This window comes from Lissotriton helveticus, chromosome 3_1, assembly GCF_964261635.1.
Source record: "Lissotriton helveticus chromosome 3_1, aLisHel1.1, whole genome shotgun sequence".
Lineage (NCBI taxonomy): Eukaryota > Metazoa > Chordata > Amphibia > Caudata > Salamandridae > Lissotriton > Lissotriton helveticus.
The window spans coordinates 1575412097-1575430034 of NC_136061.1; the positions used below are offsets into that span (position 1 = coordinate 1575412097).

At 45.4% G+C, this 17938-nt stretch overlaps 1 protein-coding gene across 1 annotated transcript in view; it reads right to left on the bottom strand.

Annotated features, from left to right (window-relative positions):
• The window catches only part of CHEK1 (checkpoint kinase 1), a 188031-nt gene extending 170619 nt beyond the window's left edge, over positions 1–17412 (bottom strand). Inside the window, exon 1 of the mRNA XM_078682330.1 lies at positions 17305–17412. The gene's annotated coding sequence lies outside the window, so the exon portion shown is untranslated. The remainder of the gene's footprint in view (positions 1–17304) is intronic.
• Positions 17413–17938: the final 526 nt, after the last annotated feature.

A 17938-nucleotide genomic window follows, 5' to 3' on the forward strand; every position in this document is an offset into this window, starting at 1 on the left:
GGAGTAATTTCAATAATTATTGTTGGCAAATATCAGCCATCGACACTATGACAAATTACCAAGTATAAGCAATAAGATCTATTATAGGCAATATCACGACAGTTGCCGTTCGTCTGGGCTCCCATCATAAGGTTTGTCGCCAGGAGAGCTAGACAAACCGGAAGGGAATTACTTCAGTTACAGAGTTGCAGAGTCACAGGAGGAAGAAGTGGAGGAGCTGGTCACTGGGAGATGTGTGTGGACACTTTTGCAAGATGCCATCTAGGTGTCTGCACTCAGGTCGCACAATCTCCTTTTCTGGAGCAACTGTAACCTCTACTAGTTCTTCTACACCTTTAAAAACTGAAAAAACTATGAGGCAGAAAAAGCCACAGTACCATCTGTAACTTCGGAAGTCTAATCCCTCTGCTGAACCTATTCTCAAAGAGATGGAGCGGGGTAGGGAAACGGTGACTGAAGATTATGTCAGATGCAAATAATGAAGACGACAACATTGGTTACAGTTTTGTCCCAGGGCACTGCTTTGCATCAAGTCAGTAGTGTTGCCTGTGGTTCAGCACCAGCTGACCCTTTACACCAGTCCAATAAATTGTGTAGTATGGTGAAAGTAATAGAAGAAATGGACATTGAGGCTGCATTCAAGACGAGCACTGCTGGTACTGTTGGCATCAAGATAGATCTTGGGTCCAGTTCCAATAATCTCATGGCGCCACCTGGTGTCCCATTCAGTGGTCATATTGTGGCTCTTGGGTCGGAAATGTTGCCACCTAAAGAGACTCCTGCAGTACCTCATGGAGGGGTGGGGGGGGGCTCGGTGTTGATTTGTGAGACAGTAACCTTGGTGCAGTGGAGGACTATAACATGCCAGACATTGCCGCTCTTATTGACAAGAATCGGATTAGGGAGGTCAAGCTAAAGTCTCCGATTACCCTGGACTTCATCTGGAGCCTGCATCTGGATTGTTTACCCAGTCTTCAATCATTACCGGCTTTATATAGTAGTAAGCCATCTTCAGGGGTTTCCTATATGGCCTCAATGAATTCTTCTTTGAATTGAGTTCTATCTCTGCCCATAAGGTACCAAGTATGTATGCAGCCACTTAATCTGGAAGGGGGGTCCCCTCCAATATTTTAATATGTGTAGAGAATATTTTATCATCATTATGGCTCTGCTGCACAGATCAGTTGCTAACTCTGATCAAGTGTTGGATGGGTTGTCCCCAATTTTAATGGGAGTGCAGCACCTAATTTCCTTTGGTTTATGCCCGAAAAAGGGGCACTGAAATGAAATCTCAGGCCTCCCAGACTAATCTAGTGGAAAAAGAAGGGTGGCAGAAATTGGAATTCAGGCCAGTGATTATGGCGGACTTGGGGCCAATCCCTGTGGAAAATCTAACAGGAACTAAGAGGCTATTATAGAGACTGACAACATGCCCAGTTTATCTTCTTTAAATCGTGTATCTGAAGAACTGTGTTATGTTGCCAAAAGCACAAATGTGATTGAGAATCCTCTTTCTGTTTTTCTGATATTTAAAAAAGTGACTCCGATTACCCCTGGGGTTGCAGTCTTGCAGGAGGTCTCCCCTTCTGGTGCTAATTTATTAAGGGCTTACCGTGATAGTGATTCTCTGTGAAGGGGTCCCCCAGGGTTGTAATTGATCAAACGCCAGAAGGGAAAGAAAAGGATCTGGCATATCATGAAATGTAAGTCTAAAAAAAACTCGGGTTCTCCAATGTTTTAGAAGACTCCGCCCCCGTTGTTCAGCTTCGAAAAGAAGGGCCAGAAAATGCTGTCTCTTGTTTAGGTCAGGAGCTTAAGTCTCTAGAAGCAATAAGCATGTCCGCCACTCCTCACATACTAGAACGACCAATTCTAGACTTCCATCGGCTGGGGAAGGGGCCCAAGGATATGGGAGTAATTCTCCATAATAATCGGGGCTGGCCAAATGAAATTAGTGAGAATCTATGAAGAGGGTTTTGGAGTCCCCCAAGAGGCGGAGTGGGCCCTTATAAGACCTACTTTAGCCCCCCCCCCCCCTCATGGAGAATTGTCTTCTTTATGTTCTGTGCCCAAATTTATGAGGACCCTTAAAAGGGAACTTTCTCCTTTTATTCCATTAGCAGAGCCGCTTAATTAAGGGGCAGGGTCAAGGTATGATATTCCTGGTAAAGGACTTGGTTGTGGCCATCTTTCTAATACGTTGAATTTTGTTTCCTTGTTTGACAGTGAACTGGGCCCTCTGAATAGAAGTTTTATCCTGGAGCTCCTATTAGAGATCGAGGACCTGTGTCTGTTGTCAAGCAGGATTATTGACCAGGTGTATGTGCATTCTCTTGCTCCATGTCTACGGTCACGTTTAGTTCTAGGGTCGTTGTAATGTTAATCCTGGTCAATGTGGACCTTTTCCTGAGATGTTTTACAGTTTGAAGTGATCTTAAGTGTGATAGTGCAGGATTGGGCACCCAAAAGCTCTCCCAAGGTTCACATAGTAGTAGTGGTTTGTAAACCTGAAGGATATCACAATCTCAATTGGTAAAGATATGGGAAGGATAGTGATAAATGTTGTGGGATATGAGGACCAGCGGGTCAGGGAATTTAGGAAGGAGGATAAGGTAGCCCCATGGTGTAGCAGAGGTACCCCTTTGGGTAAAATCCTTTCCTGGAACATGGCAGGTCTGGGACAGTCTAAGTCCAAGCTAAACTTTTTAATGACGTTTTGGACACTGATGATTTGTTTACAGGAAACCTGGACATTCTCCGATTTTAAATATAATTATTCTGTCTATTCTTGTACAGCAAAACCCACGGTAAAAAGTCATGCCAGTGGAGGTAGAGCCATTCTACTTAATAGTAGTATAAATTGGAATCCAAAGATATTTGTTTATCCTTCAAAACTTTCTATTTTCTTAAAGTTAGCCCTGTGTAATGTGATTGGAAGGCCTTATGCATCCTTTCTGTTGATAAATGTGTATATACCTCCTGTGAGGTTGTGTGGTTCTTATGTGGAGTCTATGTTTTCTTTTGCACACAATAAAAATGTCTCAGTAGGAGGTACACTGAATCTTTTTAGGAGATTTTAAAGCCTAAATCTCGAACTGTTCTTCTCTGACTTTTGGAAATACAGAGTTGGGAGAGGTGTGGCGTATTGTAGAGGGTGTTTTGCCTGGTAATATTAGATCAGATAGGCAAGGCTTATGCTTTCTGGATTGCACGCGATCTAATTACTTTATCGCTCTAAATGGCAGGCTTTCGAAGAACTCACCAGCTTCTCTCATCTTCCACTCCTCTCGAGGGCAATCATTAGCTGCTTACATGGTGGTATCTTACCAAATGTTTAGCGCCTGCTACCAATTTGAGGTACTGAGGGCGGATATAAGCGATCATAGTATTCTCTCGGTGGATTGTGACTTGGAGCTAAAAGTGCCCGAGTTGAAATTCTAGATACTACCCCATTGTTTATAATAAAACAAAAGGGGGTACATTCTGGTCAAATAGTAATACGATTAACCTAGCTGCTCATGTAAAAATTAGTGAATTCAGACCCTTCTGTTACTTCACTAAAGAAACCTATTGCCTGGTTTGAAGACCAACTGTTCTCGTTTCGATCGTTTGGGAGTAAAACTAGTAATACTGGTGTTAAATCCTCTGTAGTTCTCACTTGGGAGTTAAAGAAGGTAAATCGTGATATAAACTCACTACTAATGAAACAATTTAAGCAGTTGTCTCTTTTGAGGCAAAGGGAAATTAACTGGCTAATGCAGGTGAGAACTAGACTGAAGATAACTGAACGGAGGAGGACCAGAAATTGACTAAGTTGAGAGAAAACACCCTCTCTGGTGACTTGCATAAATGCTGACCATTAATAGAGGAATATTGTGTTTCTAGAATAAAAGGCTGAGGCCATCCCTATATCTGATGCAGAGTGGACCCAATACAACTCGCAGTTATATGCCATCAATTATAATTAAGGGTGGTTGTTGGGAGTCGAGTGATGAGCCTCCCTCTTCAAACGTATATGGCCCACCCTCTTGTGAGGAGATAGAGAGTTTCATTAGGGGTGCATGATTCTCCGGACGATTGGCCAGGATGAACTCCCAATAACTTATCATACAAGTGATTTCTGGATTGGCTTCGTTTTTGTGTCTGGTGTCCCAAAAGTATATGTATAGGGCTATACCATCCTCCTGGAAGGTTAGAGTTGTTGTGCGTCTATATAACAAGCATTTACAATGCAATGGTCTCGGCATTATTAAAGGTAGAGCTATTGGCATTGCTCATGAAATTTCTTTTTTTTTTTAAATCATAAATAAATGGCATTGTCATTTACACTGCCAATAGCTTAATCGTTAAATAAATGGCATTGTCATTTACAATGGGCAACTGCAAGACTTTGTTTGTAATGTAAGCCATGCTTTCGAAGTACTGTTGAATTTCATTATCCTCGCCTTATGCTATTTTTCAGCCGTATATAGCGTGAGTTTTGTTGAATTAATCATAGCGTAACCTACATTTGTGTTTTGGAACCTTGTGTAACAAGACATGTGTTCAGCTGTTCTTTGTTTTAGCTCATGTGTGTCGGTGCACCGTGTAAGCGCACAAGCATACCCTGCTCTCTCTGGAACAGTCACTCTGCACTCACAGTCACTCTGGCACTCACTCTGCACTCACGGTGACTCTGGCACTCACTCTGCACTCACGGTGACTCTGGCACTCACTCTGCACTCACGGTGACTCTGGCACTCACTCTGCACTCACGGTGACTCTGGCACTCACTCTGCACTCACGGTGACCCTGGCACTCACTCTGCACTCACGGTGACCCTGGCACTCACTCTGCACTCACGGTGACCCTGGCACTCACTCTGCACTCACAGTCACTCTGGCACTCACTCTGCACTCACAGTCACTCTGGCACTCACTCTGCACTCACTGTCACGCTGCACTCACTGTCACGCTGCACTCACTGTCGCGCTGCACTCACTGTCGCGCTGCACTCACTGTCGCGCTGCACTCACTGTCGCGCTGCACTCACTGTCGCGCTGCACTCACTGTCGCTCTCACACTCACTCTCTCACTCACTTTGCACTCACAGTCACAGTCACTCTCGCACTCACTCTGCACTCACAGTCACTCTCGCACTCACTCTGCACTCACAGTCACTCTCGCACTCTTTCTGCACTCACTCTCTGTTGAACCTGGCCTCGTGGCATGGTTCTCCCCCGTTCCTCAGCACCCAGTTAGCCTAGCGCTGCACCCAGAAGCCCCTGGTCGTCCCGTTCCCTGCCCACCCAAACTCCCTACACGACCCCACCAACCGACGACCAGCCCCGCATTCCACCATCCTCCTTCCAGGCCCGAGCGCCCAGAACCTGCATCACCTCACAGGGCCCCGACCGCCATTTTCCCTTCCCGAGGTCCCTGACTCCCTGGGCCTTGCCTGACCCCGGCCCCAGCGAAACTTAGGCTCCAGACGCGCCAGTCCTAGCTGGGGGGTAAAGGGCTCCCCGAGTGAGATAAGACAGGGAGTTTCGATTGCACCTCCGGCCTCCCCTGAGAGACTGGTTTCTCTCACACCTCTGGCCTCCCCCTGTGGGCCGGTTTTGATCGCACCTCTGGCCTCCCCGAGAGCTGGCTCCAGACCCTGCTGGGTGTCTGGGAATTCCCGGACGCATCTTCAAAGGGATCAAAGGGCCAACCGACGGACCTCTCCAACGACCAGCCCCCAAGGCATGAGACCTCCGCCTGCGAGGGTCCGGACATCAAAGGGCCACTGGACTATATCAAGGCCCGCCCAACAACTAACGGGCAGTTGTATCCTGGACAAGAGGGCCCTGCTGATCTGATCGCGGCTTAACCCTTGGGGGAAACAACCTTCAAACTCTTCGAGCCCTGCTGACGCTGTCGCGGCTCATCCTCGTAAAGACGGAACTAGAACATCGGAGTCCTGCTGACCTCGTCGCGGCTCGATCTTGAACACTAAAGACCTTCGTGGAACATCCTGAGCCCTGCTGACGTGGTCGCTGCTCCTCAAGAACTAACCTCTGGATCATGCCCTGCTGACCTCGTCACGGCTCGAGGAGTACTCTGGTCCGGCTGGACCATCGACGCTACCAACACGAACGGATTCGTCCTGAAGTGAGTGCAGCAACCAGTACTATCATCATCTTCCGTATCCCCCGGCTCGAGGATTGAAAGCTGTGCGCAGGGTACGCTTCGTACTGGCCTAAAGATTCAGACTGTCCCGCTTCCCTCTTCCCGAATCCCTGAGACTTTACAATCCCTCGATTGCTTGTAAATACGAATGCGGATTCCTTTTACTGTTGATAAAGAACTTGCTTATTGAAACCTACAGTGTGTTGTCCGTTCATAAGTGTGGTGTGAGCTCAGTGTGTACGATCCTAGACTCGAAGTCCTCCCCGGCGAGGACCTCATGTTAAGACTCTGCAGTACTTGTGGGAGAGGTGGGTCACGGAGTGGTCGGGAGAGCATAGCCTGGCCCTCTGGGATCGCCCCTTCCAACATGGGTGGCAAGCGACAGGATAAGAGCCTACGTCTAGAGATCGTGCAGTAAAACGACTGACACTACCTGAACGAAGAACAATCATGAGTCTCACCGGATCAAGCGAAAAGCCCACATTCCAAAAGGACCTTCTGGAAGAATATACCCACCGAGAATTGAAACAATTCTGCAAAGACTTCCACATCGCTACCACTGGTTTAAGCACCAAAGAAGACTACCAAAAAGCCCTGACAGCCTGGGTGGAGGCCGGGGCCCTCCTCCCCCCCACCAGTAGGAGATGGCAGAGAGGGAGGGCCGCAGACCGAAACCCGCGGCCAGGAAAGCGAGAGGACCGACTCCCTGACACGGAGTCCCAGCGTGGAGAGAGGTCTGTCACCGAAGGAGCTGACAGACCGAGAACGCAACCGAAGCCACGAGCTAGAGCTGGCACGTCTTAAAATGGAAGGAGAACTCAAGTTGGCCGAAGAGAAACTGGCCGTAGAACAATTACGGCTGCAAGGAGAACTGGAGGAAAAGAAGCTCCAGAGGGAGCATGAAGGGAAGAAACTCCAGCTCAAACATGAGCGCAGCTTGAAAGAACTGGAACTCAAAGCCAGAAGCGAAGACGCCCGACCCCCGGGGAACCGAGAAGCCCCTTCCCCAGTGGAAGCCAGAGTGCACATACCGAAGGACGTAGTGAAAGAGTATTACAAGGGGGATGACATCCAGAAGTGGTTCAAAGCGTACGAGGTCGCCATGACCTCCCACCGAGTGCCCGAGAAGGATTGGGGGGCCGGATTGTGGGGCCCCTTCCTCAGTGAGGGAAGAGACACCATGCTGGACCTGCCCTCCACCGTCATGAACTCCTACACCCATATGAAGGATGCCCTGCTATCCCGATATGGGCTCACCCCGGAGATGTACCGGCAACGGTTTAGAGACTGCAAAAAGATCCCCGGCACCACCTGGGTAGAATATGGGAATTTCTACAGCCGGGCCTTGGAAGGGTGGATCAAGGGCAGCAAGGTGACTACTTTTGAAGGACTAATTTACTTCATCGCATATGAACACTTATCCACCAACTGCTTTGTGGAACTGAGACAGCACCTTCTGGACAGAAAATTGGCAGACACTACATCTCCTCACGCACTGTTTAAAACGGGGGTTATCTCTCGTGGCGCAGGATTGATCACCTTCAATCCTTAGCTGTGGTGCAGTGTAAAAGGATAAGTACTATTTCTGTAGCGCATCGTCAAATGAGTGTGCCTAATGTACACTTCTTCACTCACCCGCACGTCCTCACCTAGAGTAAGTGCGAAGCGCCGTCCCTGAGTTTTCTCCGCCCCCTGCTAGCGGGGAAGCATTTCCCAACACATCTGTTTTGGAAAGGAATGTGCGCTTTCACACACACAAAAGCTCAACCGGGGCTGGCAGTGCGTTCTGCTTAGTCTTTTGCAGCAAATTTATTTAGAGGGCTCTACGGGGGATCAACTTAAAACATCCCCATAAATATGGAAAGACATCCTTAATCTTGAAGCGTGTTTCTGAAGACAGAGCATACTGAAGCAATGCCAGAAATGTGTTGCCTGGCCTGACATCATACTTAAATTGCATGCTTTGAAGTCCTCGAGCCTCTTCCACGCGCCTGTCGGGGCACTCGTCGGGTCTGCGACCGAAGAGCAGAGAGTAGCCGGAGGCATCTGAAAAATGCACGGCGAAGAGCGGGAGGGGTCGTGGAGGCACGTCTGCGCTGCGAGGGGGCCTGGCTACGAGAGCACACAGAAAAGAATGGGGCACGCGCGCCCGGCATCTGGCTTCAATTACCACGGGCCCACAAGCTTTGGCAGGGAGCCAGCATGCGTGCACATACAGCTGGAAAAAAAAGTAACTGAAAAGAGGTGAATGCGCGTCGAGCATCTGGCTTCAATTACCGCGGCCCCCGACAGCTGGTAATTGATGAAATATAGCCTTCTGCTGCGCGTGTCCGCACGGAATATGCAGGAAGCGGAGCAACTCAACAGCCTATGGCTTGTAAAAACACAGCAATGCGAGGGCCAATTGCCATGCAGCTGCCATAAATAACAAACAAAATTCACGCGCTTCTCTGGAACTCGTAGGTTAGATTTTGGAACTCCTCAGAAAAGGACTCTTAAGCCACACCCACTTCGTGGGATGTAGGCAGAGCCCTAAAAAGGCTTCCAAAACTTCTCCTGCTAGTTTTAGGCAGAATGCAATTTGGACATGACTGGCAAATTGTTTGCCAATAGTATTCTCCTTCACCTCCAAGATTGGGCATTTGGTAACAACTTTGTTCCTGTGGAGCAAGCTGGTTTTCACAAAAATTGTGAAACCTTAGATATTATCGCTGCCCTCCAAACATTGATAGATACGTATCCTTTGGGTAAAGGAATGGCCTTATAATCTGCCTTTATTGTTTCTCCACAGCATTCAATAGGGTTGACCGTGGGACGCTGTGGAGGAAACCGATTGTATTGGGGATCCCTGCGCACTTGCTCAGGTTGTCGCTTTGCACTCTTCAACTTGGACTTAGGTTCGGATGGGCAGGAATCAGGGTCTCTCCAGCAAGGTAGAGACACAGGGGTGCTTACTTGTGCCCCTGCTTTGCTTCCTTTACATCCATGACCTACCTTGCAGAGCTGGACACCTTGGGGGGGGGGGGGGGATGACAAGCTGGGAGCAGTAGAGTTGTATCCACATTTAGGCAGAATGTTTGCTCATAATTGCCTGAATAAGGATCATATTAGTCAGTATAAAAGTAAGGCTTTATCTCAAAACTAGGCTATATCCAGATTATATAAGTGTTGTGAGCAAAGGCATTTTGCCCATGTATTGGCAGTTTATAAGATTCCGCCTTCACCGAGTTAAGCCTGTGAGGTAATGGAACGGCATTGGTACTTTTTTTAGATGGTTGAAGGGTGAATCTGGCCCCCGAATTGTAATTTGAATTTTCCAACCATACCATTCACTCTTCAGCTTGAATTAGGGTTCGGTCTACGAATACATTTGCTATGGCGGCTGTTTTAAGGTGGGGGATTAGCTTACTGAATTGCGAACCTGGTTCCATTCGAGCTGCACTGAAATACAAACTTTTTCACTATATGAAAGCTCTAGATATGTTTAGAATTGGTCAGAGTGAGACGGCACCTCTTCCTGAAGCTCTCCTTAAATAAATGTGATAGGAAAAAAACTATTTATGAAGTGAGCTGGAAAATAGATATCGTGTTGTGTGCTCAGCATGCCCGGAACTAAATAATATTGGAGAGTAGTATTTGGTAAAAAAATATATTTTAAGTATGTACTAAGTAACCTCCCCCATGGTGTGCGCAGAACTGTTTTGTTATTGAGGTTGAATCTGCTTCCACTAAGAATTATTACTGATCTTGGGAGGGAATAGAAAGGGAGGAGAGATTTTATGATCTTTATGGGAACTGTGTTCAAAACTTAAATCATGTTACCTTCACTCGTTCTGGCACCAATTGCTAAGACCAATGTTTTTAAAGTATAACATAACTAAGGTAGCAGAGGCCCGGAATTGTCTTTATGTGCCAGCGTGAAAAATAGTCTGCACAAATATTTGCAAATTTTTAAAAACAATTTTAAAATACTTTTTGGAATGGTTTGAATTTTTATAATTTTAGAGTAATTGTATTTGGTTATGATTTTGTGGAATACAGCATTTTAGGTCCCTAACACTTTACATTGAATAAAATAGAATTACTGTACTAATTTTGCTTACAATGCAGGATGTAATGCGCAAATACAAGTACTGCATTAGAATTGCACCGTAAAAAAATGTTACTACTTGTTTTTGTATTTAATAACTTTATTTAGTTTTCCGTTATAATGTTTAATTGATTAGCTTGTACGTTTGCACTTTCTCTGTCTATGGGCCATACTTTGACTAAAGTAGAGTAAAATTGTATGTCGATTGGTTTCCTCTTGTATTTCAGAATTTCATATAATTTATATTGAATGTATTGCTTTTCTTTTTAATGAAAAATGTAACTATTTTATGTGGACCTCTTTGAGTTCCATATCATAATAATACAATTGAATTGAATCATCCTTTGCTGCCAAACACCCACACTTCATACTTGATCAAATCACAGTGGTCCACATCTTTGTGGTTAGGCATTTTTTCCCCAAAATAACTAATTAAAATGTGTTTGTAAATGTATTTTTAGTTAAGTTTGCTTACAACTTTAATACCGAATCAGAGACTATGTTTTAATAAAAGACTATTCTTGTAATTCTAATTGCCTTTTAAATTCTACACAAAGCTAATTCTTAAAATGTCTTAAGTAAATATTCCCACAAGAAAAACATTTTCCATTTAATGACAAAAGACAGTCACGGTTAAGTATTTTCTGTTCTTAAAGGTAGTTTCCATCATGAGCCACATGGAGCATTAGGACTGTTAAGTTCTCCCTTCTTATACTCCTTTCTAGAGCAAGCGATAAAATGCAGAGAAATATCATTAGAAACAGTTATAGGAGGAACTGTGTTGCCCTTTAGACTAAATGGGGCCTTCTTTCAAAGGCACTTATTCCCTGCCAAAAGCATTTTATTTTTTTTGTTTCCAATATTCTAATTGACATCAACTGCTTGCTGAACATGCCCATATTATTTGACACTGCATCTCAGTTTTGTTCTTTGTTTTGCAATTAGGTCATGAGAGTGTGCTTTGGGTTTGGAGAGTGTGCTTTGGGTTTGAAGTCAGTGTCAGTTTTTGGCTCAGTTGTTATTGGCTATAATCTCTCAAGCTTCTACACAGAAGTCAACACAAGTGTTGGGTTGGAACTATCTTCTACTGGTTCAGCATCCTTGGGCAGAGAAAAAAATTTACTTTGTTTTACCCTTCTCTGATATCGCTGGTTTAGATTTGTTGTGAATCAAATTTTCAAGTCAAAAATTTGCAATGGAGTCGGCCTACAAACTACTCACTTATTCTCAATGCAACAAACTATTTTCACAGCACAGACGCTAAAATTACAGCTTTAAGGTTATTAAGTGATACGCCAGACGGGGTGACCAACCCAAGAGATTCTCTCAGGCAATTCAAAATCCCCTATTCCACGAGAAGAGAGAGCATGTCAAACTGTGCAACTGTTCATTTTAATACATATGCTTCAGAATGTAGACACATTAGACCAATTAGCATAAAAGACAGCTCCAAGCAAGTTTTTAAATGGCCTCAGAAGCAAGTAGACCAGGGCTTTCCAAAGTGTGTGTCGCGATACAGCACTGTGTCGCCTCCCATGCCTGGGTGTGTCGCGCGACGATGCGGGAAGATTAGGGTGAATGCTCTCTTGGGCTTCTGCCTTCAGTGACGCAGTACGGCGTACGCGGAGGAAGGAGAAGCGTTATGCGAGCGTGAGCTGTGTGCACGGCCTTGTACCCTTTGCGACACAGTGACCAAGGAGCCCAGACGCACAGGTAAGGTACATTTTCGATATTTTAAAACTTTCCGTAGAGTGAGGATAATTACACACTTCATGGTTTTAGTTATGTGCGATTGTGACAGTAGCCATATCGCGGAGGTTACTAATGTACTGCACATGGATTGTATGAACACAGGGTTTATTTGACACATGATTGTGTCTGTACATCCGCTCCTTTGTGCAGGTGAGGGGTACTCGTTTGTATGTGTTTGTCTGTGTGACTGAGTGGATGCCATGATTTTAGAGAGCGTGGCGTGAGTGCATGATGCCTTATGTGGCAGTCACAAAAGTGTTGCAGCAGAAGTGCTTGCTCGGCAGCCCCAGGTAGGAGCTCAAGGGGCATAGTATGGATGCCGTTATATGGGGGTGGTACAATGCTGCCATTGCCTTAACAAAGGCCTTGGGGGTCAAAAGAGGCATTATTACCTCTGAAGGGTTTTACATGCCAGTGATCTGTGCAGCAAGCAAAGGACATTTGGCGGGGCCAGATGATCTTCACAGATTGCCATTGCGTGTGCATTTCATTCTGTCTTGGGCAAACATTTTACTGGAAAATAGCATCGATTTAGGTTAGCCATTTCATGTATTTATTAGAGCAGAGCATTTATTTTTTCAACCATGCACGCACCCTTTTACATACGTCTGCCCCCTCCCCTCAGCACACCCATCCTCCCAAACACACACCGATATCTTTTACGCATCATCACCATGCTTTTTATCTGCCCTCTCACTTAAGCCATCCATTGAGGCAGCCCTACCCCTTTCATCCATGTATCTATTCAGCCCGCCTGTGCATCCATCTTGTACAATCCTACTTCTGTTGAATGTGACTCAATGTGTATTTGTGTTTGTTTTCAGCGAATGCATAGACATCTGCTTATGCCGTTACACCTGTTGGCCTGTGTGCATAGTTGTCTGTGTTGATTTGTGTGTGCAAGGTTTTCTGTGGGTATCGCCCAATGTTATGTGCCTTCTGTTTGCATTTGCCCCTATTCTGTGTCTTAGTGCAAATGCACTCATTTTTAGTAGTAGTAAACTTTGTTTGGTCATTAAAACCTGCAACAACTGTGTGCAAATGGCAAATAAATATGCGATATAAAGAAATAGAATTGGCTTGTTTCCATTTTCCTTCCCTGACCTGACCCACTGCGTTTGTTAATGTGCTCTGTTTGCTGGAGTTTAAAGTTTGGCTTTTTCAGTGAGCCCTTCTACCCCTTGTGCAGACAACCTCAAACTGTCCAGTAGTCATTGCGCTGCTTTTTTGCAGCAGGCCTGCTTACTGTCTGTGTATTATATGCACTGTTGTTCTATGTGTAGCAGTAGGCACCACAGAGTCTGCAGCTGTGTGATGCTGTATGCGTGCAGGAAGCTTGAGTCTGTGAGAACGGTGTAGCTGTGCGCAATGCTGTGTGTGTGCAGGAGGCTTGTGTCTTTGTGCACAGTGTAGCTGTGCGCAATGCTGTATGCAGGAAGGAGGCTTGTGTCCGTGTCCATGGATAGCATGCCTCAAACCTCATCTCTCAGACTCTGCCTACATGAGGATGGATGTTTGTGTGTAGCAGGCTTTCCGTCAGCATACAGTGCGCCCAGGCCTCAAACTCTGTGTTCAGCACACCTCAGATTTGGCAGTATTAACCGCATGGCTCAGACTCTACTCTACGTGCACAAGACCCCTGCCTCTGACTGTTTGCTCCTGTTTAATGCTTTCACTGCTCAGCAGGCCTCCTGCTGTCTAGTGCAGCAGGCCTCATGGTTTTCAAGTTCAGCATTCTGAGGTTCGGTCTCCAAATTACACGTTTTTAGAATTACAAATGACTATACAAAGAAGAAAACAAGGCGGGAGAAGGAAACAAAACATGTGCAAGGGGATATTACAGTCCTCCAATAATGTCACTACTGTGGTATTACACAGAGTCAGCCATCTATAGTACACACAGTATCTTAGAGCTGCCTCCCAGGTCATGTTGCCATCCATTTGTAGACCTGGACCTCTCTTTTTGTACTGTGTGCTCCTGGAACCATGTCTGGTTACATTCATGTTTAGGCTTTTCAACCTGCATTTATTTGCCTTCCTGTTTTTTTTTATTCCGAAGCTTTTTCTTTGTGTGCAAGTTGTTGAGTGTGTTTGTCTGCCTGTGAGGGTTTCTGCATTTGTTTTGCGTGTTTTTTCACAGCTGTGTGCGAGTTTAAAGCCAGTTGTATTTGAAACATCTAGCAGGGCAGACATGGTTTCAGTTACTTGAGGGTTTACTGTCAAATGTGCAGGTGCTTCCGGTTATGTTTTGGGGTGCTCCCGGAGAGTTTGTCTCGTTTCAGCATTGTGTGTTTAGTCAATTGCCCTATGTGTCTAGGAGAGTGCAAGCTTTTGTGTATGCGCTTGTCTGAGAATTTGTGTTCACCATGCCGTCGCTTCTTTGGGTCATCTCTGTGTGTGTTTGTGTGCGAGTGTGAGTGTGTGTGTATGTGTGTGTGTGAGAGAGTGTGTGCTTGAGTCTGGAAAGTCACATATTTCTATGCATGTGATTGTATGTTTGTTTTTTGAATGTGTCAATCATCCTTTGTCTGTATATTTATGCACGTTTGTGGCAGAGTATGAGGGGGTGGTATGGGAGACATTTACATACTCCAGCACTGTAAGTAGAGTATTTGGGGGAGATATGAGAGACTCGTTTACATACCCCAGGTACCCACTTCTGTGGTACGGTATGCATGAAAATATTTTAAATGGGCTATAGGTGAAACATGTTTTCTAAGATTGACTTTTTCATGTTAAATGTATTTTTTTATTGTGGCGATTCGAAGGGGTGCAGGTGGCAAGGGGTAACTCATATTCAGCAAGGCAGTAGGCGGACTTTGTGCATGGTTGAAAGGGTTGGCAGTGCGTGCACCCGCCCTTTTTGTGCCGTAAATCACTGGGGCATGTGTCAATGTGTGCATGATTATATTCTTATTTCAGGCACAAACCTAACCTTGCTTACACCCACTTTTGCCAGTCACTGTCTTTGTTAGAACAGATTCACAATTGCTTTATTAACCTTCCTGCTTTCTCAAATTTGCTTGAAAATCCACCTTTTGCCCACTATTTTTTCAAACTTTTCTCAGGGGAGAACCCCCCCCCCCCGGAACCGCCTTTAGGTGATTTGGGCTCGCGAGCTGCGCTTGCTCACGTTATCGTGTCGCAAGATGAAGATTGACTAAAAGGTGTGTCACCAACATGAAAAGTTTGGAAAGCTATGAAGTAGACAATGCACGGAGAGAAGACTTCAGAAATCCCAGTCACACAGGAGCCCTTAAGGCAGAAACGTCCTTCATCACTGCTCGACATTAGACAGCAAGGTTTCAATTGCTACAGAGAACATTAGGTATCTGAACTGTGGCACTGTAGATAATCTGGCATTCATTTGTGGGTTTGACACAAGAAAGTAAACGAGGAATAGAAAAACCCAAAGCTGTACACAAGCCAAAAATTACCTGCTCGAAATTGAGACTTGCATACATCAGACAACGAGCAGCTGAAACTGAGACCAAGCTTTGGCAACAGCACCAGTAAAGGGTCCAATCATCACCATGCAGTAATGGCTTTAATACATGCAAGAGTGTTTTTTTTCTTAATCCTTTTTTTTTTTAGTTCTACAGTTGGCAGATGACGACACATCCTGGTCATCGTGAATGGCTGAAGATTTTCATTTAAGAAGTTCAGAAAATGACATCAGCCAACATCATCGCGTCAGCATTAGGCCAGGTATTCATAACCCTGGAAAGACCCCTACTGCTGAAAACCGACGAATGGCTGAAGCCTTTTGACAATCACCGGTTCATAGAATTTGCAAAACACATGTAGCTCTACCATGACCAAATCACACTATAGTGGCCTACAGCAAATGGAGAAGTAGTTCAGTGTACAGACACACCACAGAGGTAAAGGGTCTGAATCATTTACGAAACCATAATGAATGGCACCTCCACTTATCTTTGCAGGAGCACTCACCATCTCTGGTGGCGCGGGGCACACCTAAAGTCTGGTAACCAACAAACCGGAAACTAAGCAAGTGAAGGGAAAAAAGGCAACAAGCCTTTTTCCATATACGAATCCAGGATCTTGAGCAACATTTGAAAACTCATATTGACTGCCCCCAAATCAAGTCCACTTTATGAAAGAGTTGACGTCACACCTATTTAAAGAATATTTAATCACAAAGCAATCACAATCCAATAACCAGCGACATCTCCCATCACTTGCTGACGGTATGCTTGCCTTTGATCCTGTAAAGCGCTCTGCTGCCTTTTTTTTGCCAATGTTCGCACTATACCAATAGCGCAAATATATCCACCAAGAAATACACATCCAATGCAATAATCTCATTGTACTCAGTCACAACACTTTTTGACATACTGAAAAACGCTTTTTCCCACAACACCTGTAGCCCCAGAAATCCTCCTGTTAGGCAAAGTACCCCAAATATTCGCACGCATGACCAGATTTGTCAAACGGAGAACACAAAACGTCACAGGGAAATGCGGCACCATGTTTTGAATGTTTTAACACTGAATAAGTTTAGCGGTAGCAATGATAAAATCAACAAATGTATTCCTATTTTTCGTCTCATTTTCAGTGAAGCGGGGTAAGAGCAATGGCGGTAGCTTGCTATTTGTTCCTACACCCTACGCTGCAAATTTAATTAATGGCCAAATTAGCGGCATACTGGAATAGAGGAATGGACTTTTGTTTCGGCACCCATTACACCTCGCCGCCACAAGGGGTTTTTGTCCACTTCACTAGGTATTACCAGCTAAACTGTTTGATGTGTGCCTGATTGAGAACGTCTGGCTTGAGACCAATGTCACTATGGCCTCCTCTCTAACGTGCAGGAGTTACGCAGCATCTTCACAGGAAAGTAGGGAGTCCTCCTATATATAGTGCTGAGTTCCAGAACACTTGCACGACATTTGGCGCCTCCAAACTTGAATATTGGTGAGAGGTATAGCGAGGTGCTTGCTGTCTTCCTTCAACGAGGGACCGAGATGCTGCTTTGTCTGGAGTGGTAGTGGGGACTGCCCACCCCCCTCTTGAAACGAGTGGTGCGAGCACTTGTACCCCATTCCCAGCTCCACTCCAAATACCAGAGAGCGAACCTACCCTTCCTTCACCCCTACTCCCAATATGCTAGATATCAGAGATGCCGGCCCTTTACCCCGCCCCCTTTAAGCCCATTGATCTTAGGCGCAGCTGCCCTACTATTAAAGTTTCCATAGAGCTCCCTTCCAGCAAGTTCCCCCTACAACAGTTCTTCCTTGTTTCTTGCTATAACTACATCAAGACTAACTATATTGTAAGTATTTTTACCTGAAAACGACAAATCAGCTTCTAGTTTCCCGCCAACCAAAACTGGTAGAGCGCATGCGTAATTCCGAGCTGAATCACTGGTTGCAGCATGCGACCAATGAACACGGCGCTGCGGTCGGAAGACTAATAATAGTAAACGGAGCAGCCATTTTGTACTAGTCAATTGTTGCGGTGTGTAACGGAAGCCCGGGAGTTAAACTGTATGTAGGTTCCCAGTAAGGCGTTAACTGTTTGATTGTTGAACCATGGTAGTGTCTGCAAAACCTAACGGAGTCGAGCAGGTGATCGGCAGGGGAAATGTAGTCTAGGGCAGATATGTTTCTTCACCGCACCACTGCCAGCTTTTGTGTCGGCCAACAGTCTGCTGCCCGATCATCATTAGAGGAATAACCCTTAACCAAGACGTAGCCTCACATGATTACGTTCTCAATAGAAGTACAGTGCATATCAGTCAGATACAGGGCACAAGTCCTAAATAAAGAAGTGGGGGGACGCTCAAAAACAGGAAGTGACGTCATGACAGAAAGTGACATCACGAAAGCTAAAAACATAGAAGTGGGGGGACGCTCAAAGACATAGAGTGACGGCACGGTCGGAAGTGACGTCACGAGAGGTAAAAACAACATAGAGCATG